This window comes from Mytilus edulis, chromosome 11 (genome assembly GCF_963676685.1).
Source record: "Mytilus edulis chromosome 11, xbMytEdul2.2, whole genome shotgun sequence".
Lineage (NCBI taxonomy): Eukaryota > Metazoa > Mollusca > Bivalvia > Mytilida > Mytilidae > Mytilus > Mytilus edulis.
The window spans coordinates 58846530-58851661 of record NC_092354.1 but is presented as its reverse complement, the minus strand read 5'-3'; the positions used below and the strand labels follow the sequence as shown (position 1 = coordinate 58851661).

Below are 5132 nucleotides of genomic sequence, written 5' to 3'. Positions count from 1 at the left end.
ACCAGAAGATCCCGTAGAACGCCCTAATAGAACATGTAGCTTTATTATAAACAAATAACAGGGGAAACGATTAAGACCAGCACCCCCTTCCCCACCGCCACTATCACCACCCCCTCACACCCTGTAAAAGCAATGTCTCGTTTCTAAGAACGTGTTAGCTACATGTTTTTTTTTTATCAATTTGCCTACATCAAAGTACTCTATTAAGCAGATAATAAAAATATTATTAACTCCATAGTATATTCAAAGCCATGGGATTACGTGCATGAGACATTTGCAAGTCTTTACAACATAATTAAGGCACCAATACTGTGTGTCATATATACTAGTATGTGAAATATCATATATATCTCAAAAAGGAATATGTATTTGCTTAATGAGGGCACAATGATATATGCTACTGTAATGCGGAACATTTTCCTAGTTAAGTTTACGTTGAACGTGAAATAATTTCTGTCATGAACGTTGCACGAAAAATAAAGACTTTAAGGTGAACCTTTTGTGACTGAGTCACTGTCCTCTTGTATATATGAAGTCTTTGTTTTACTTAATATTCCCTATTTAGTGTGTACACATTTATGATATAAATAATTTACAGCTTTTAGAAAAGTATATATAAAGATATCCTGAACTTTAAAAATGCAAATAAAGGAACAACATCATTGGTCTTACCGCCTTATCATTTCTTATCACGGAAACAAAATTATATCAATTTCGTTCTTGTCCATGTTGACGATCCCTGTCTAGTGTTTTTTTTTTTTTTTTTGGAAAAATACTGAGCACGCAAAATAAGCATTTGAATCACGAAGCACGTATAAAATTTACATAAGCAGAACATATTGAACACCTCGCTGTTTTGCACGACTGAATGTTAAATAAAAAAGTAAAAACACGTTGAACGTGAAATAAAAAAAAAACAATCACGTACCACAAAAATAACCCTCTACCACTCTCCATGAAAGTTAATGATTTTGCATCGGTTTTTTAAGATAGTTTTACATGTTAAGAAAATTCTATTTTTGGCATTAGTATTTTCCGAATCGTTTAAAAATAGCCTATAAATAGAATATGCATAATTCATGAATCGTGACGTAGGGCGGTCTACGGGATCCCTTCTTCCGCTTACCAATGTTTGTTGCATTCATGTCGCATGTGTGTCGGCAGTGTCAGCGCTTCTAATAGCTAACTTATTTTACATAAAATCGTTGACATGGTAGAAGGAAAATATAGTACAATATAAGCTGAGCTGGAAATTGCAATTGGTGAGTAGAAATGAATATTTTAATACATGTCTATCAGAATGATCATGGATCATCAGACATCACCCAAGAATTTGAAGGAAAAATTGTTCACATTTGTTAAATTTGTGCATACAGGTATGAATCGACGTTCCAATACTCCACACTCTTGGATAGTAGCCTGTTCAAAGGCAAAGTAAGAATTTGGGCTTGTTAAAAAATTGTTCCTGTGATTGGACCCCCCCCCCCCCTTTTTTCATGTTTTTTGGAAGATCAATGCATGATTTAAAAAGTTACATATAAACTAGTATGGATTAAACCTCCTTTTAAAAATGGCGGGATCCACCCCTGTTTATTGCCTAACATGCATTGACATGTGGGGTATTCACAATGGTATGGTTGTGCGGGATGGCCTATACAACAGTTACAAGACCTAAACCCCTGATCGAGTAATCCTATATATTGTATGTTAATGTATTGATAACTGTCACGTCCTAAATTTGCATGAAATATTTGTCACTTTTTTTTGATTAACCAATAACCAACCAATCTTCACATGTTACGATGTAGTCCGAGACAAGCTTGTCTGGCAAAACAGCCGTTTGGACGTCAGAGTAATCTCAGATTAGTTACGATGATATACCTATTTATATAGCCACTGGTCAGTGGTGGGTGATGTACAATAATTATAATTTGTCACATATGTGTTATGAATACCTTCAACATGTTCAAGGCTTGGATTTATATATATGCAATAACCTCAAAATTGCCCGGGGCAAAAAAAAGAGTATATTGATATTGTGCCCTGACATGCCTGATTCCAAATGATGAGACAACATTGCGTCCTTAACAACAATTTTTAACACTTTTCATCTTTTGTGATAAGAAATTTAAGATTTTACCGGGTATGATTCATTATTTTGTTATAAATGATTTGTTATGCTCTAAATTTTGTAGATCTTAAATATATGTTATAACAAGAAAAAGAAATTATGTTGAAATTTTTATTTTTATCTTTAAATTTTGTATATTAATTATTATTCACTGTCATGACTGTCATGACTAAATAAAAATTAGATCCCACGCATGCGCGGCATAGTTACTGTAAATAAGTGCCGGACACGTTATCATCAGTATGTTGATGGATTATAAAGAAGAAGAAGAATCTTATAAATACTATTTGCTTTGTCACCATGTCACGTTGGTAGTAATATTCAACAAATTCTATTTTAAAATAAAAAAGTATTATAAATTGATCACAACAAGTATAGTGCTATACAATGCTATAGCCTCTATTAGACAGTAACCCTTCAATGAAGTATACACCTAAGAAAACATTGATGTAGAAAGAGAGAACATTTTGTTTTAGAAATAGAACCTCAAAAAAGGGTTTTATTCTTCTTCTCATAAGGGACTTATCAATTAAATTGTATAAGTCATAAATTCATTTCTTTACATCATTAAACTTTGTTGTCAAGCAAATTATGATTGCTAGTTTTTCTTGTAGATAAATTATACAAGTTTATATATAATAAATACTTTATTCTTAATGTATGTTTTTTTTGTAGATAAGATATCACATTGGTTTGAGCATGATTCCCAGCCAGATTATGAAGCGGCATATATCATGTATATCAATGTATATATAGGAAATATATAGTGTCACTAAGTTACTCTCATATGGTACCTCATTTGTACCTGTAGCTATAAATTGTGAAATGGTGGATTCATTCATAATTTTGTGTTACTTATTGGTTTGGAAATGACGTTGATAGAGCTAACAGCATTATGTCATGATGTACAGTTGATGGGATGATCTGATTGGACAAAAAGAGAATTGTGAATTGAACAAATAGCAAACTTACAATTCATAGAAAAAATGTAGGAAATACAATGTACTACATTACTTGGTGACAGAGCATACCTTTGATATATATATATATATATATATTTGAAATAAGTAATATTAACAATTTGAAATAAAGAGAATTTAAAGTTTTCTAGGAATATTAGTAGTGCATCATATCTTAATTCCATGATTATCTTGGATAGTTATATCATTAAGAATAGAAAATTGGAATAATGGAAATTTCTAGTTTCAGTGAATATCAATCATTGTCAATACTAAACGTGCAGCATCATGATCATACATCATCTGATTCACCTTGGATAATTATTCATTTGAAATAAGAATTTGGATATAATAAGAGTTTCTATGCTGCCATTGCTATTGTTGGCTACATGTACCACCAGGGAGTGTTAAACCTCCTTTACTTTCCATGAGGGTCTGTCACGGTCCATCACTATTGGTTAGTGTCATATATATGCATGATGATGGAAGTTTTTACCAACCTAGACAAGCTTTAGTTTACAGCCCTGGCATGGTTGTTGGTTAGAGTCGAATGACAGCTTGCTGTATAGTTATAATAGTCTGAATGTATCTACATGTATTTTAATAATCTTCTAAATTACTGTTCATTCTGAAACTGGCATTTTATAATAGTAGTCAAACATATTAAACAATACATGTACTTCAAAGTATCATTTTATTTTGTCTCGCCTTACACAAAAGTCATGAAAGTTGGTTGTATACAAGAAATTTGTATTACAGTCTTGGGGTGATGATGTAAGCTATTTTATAGAGCTTTACATTTTAAAAGCTAAAAGAGCTGGATGTTTCTTGTCTTGTATTCAGATGCTAGTAGGTAATTAATATGTTATGATGTTTCAGTTTGCCATTATATGTACATTGCACCTGACCCCATTTTCATGGTTCAATGACTGCATGTAAAATATACTGTTACTTAATCAATGAAATGCTCTTTTATACTGTATATTTTATATATGTAATTGGATACATTTTATTGTATATGAGTATCTTGAAAGATCTACTTGTCTATCAGGTTGGGTTGACCTGACCTTGACCTTCATGGATAATTTAAGTGATTAAGGTTATTTCAGTTTGATACAATGTTAACATGGTTAGGTTTGTTTCTCAGTTTATACTTCCTAATCATGCTAATAAAATTGACACTGGAAATGGGGAATGTGCCAAAAAAGACAACAACCCAACTTCAGAGCAGACAATAGCCGAAGGTCATCAATGTTTCTCATAAGCTATAAGCTACATTGTACATGTATAGGATCACTACTTTTGGCATAATTATGGAATAAATGTAAGTTGTACATGTTTGACATTTTTGAATGGCTTATTTCATCTGACAATGACACCATTTTCATGGTTTTTATGTTTAGTCTTTTTCTCTGTTTCTATGGTTACTATAAACGTTTAACCATAAATTTGGGGTATGGAAGAACTGTGAAATTCAAAAATTCATGAAATTCATGAAATTATCTGTCCTATATCTGTCTGGCATGGTTATTTTGACTGGACTTCATTTTAATGGATTATTGATAATGTAAAGTTTATGTGATACTTATAGACTAGTAAAATCTTCTTATTTCAGAATTTCAATAAAAAGATCATGAATAAGTCCACATTTAAAAGAATGTCTGTTTCCCATCCCAGGGGGCTTATTTTTTACCTGGGTGTGGGGAGGGGAAACAAACAATTTTTATTTTGGCCTAAGGAGATATGGTGAGACGACTATCAACCATTTAAACCATGTAGACCAAGTGATTTACTTGTTAGTCACTATATAATAGGTCACTGCACACCCTTCAACAATGACCAAAAACTAAAACTTTATAATGAGCACCCTATAAAAGGTTCAGCCTGTAATGAGGCATCTGACACAGTTAATGTAAAATATTCAGACGAAAAACCCAACAGTGATGACAATTTGATTTATTATACCATACCCTTCCCCCCTCCCTTGAAGTTAAATGTCTAATCCCTTGGTGTACTAATATGAATAGTATTTTACTGGAAAT

At 32.1% G+C, this 5132-nt stretch overlaps 1 long non-coding RNA gene across 1 annotated transcript; it reads left to right on the top strand.

The window, feature by feature from the left end:
- Positions 1–1149: 1149 nt before the first annotated feature.
- On the top strand, positions 1150–3776 carry LOC139495928 (uncharacterized). The gene is made up of 2 exons (XR_011657502.1): positions 1150–1262; positions 2807–3776. It is a non-coding gene; the product is annotated as an uncharacterized lncRNA (long non-coding RNA).
- Positions 3777–5132: the final 1356 nt, after the last annotated feature.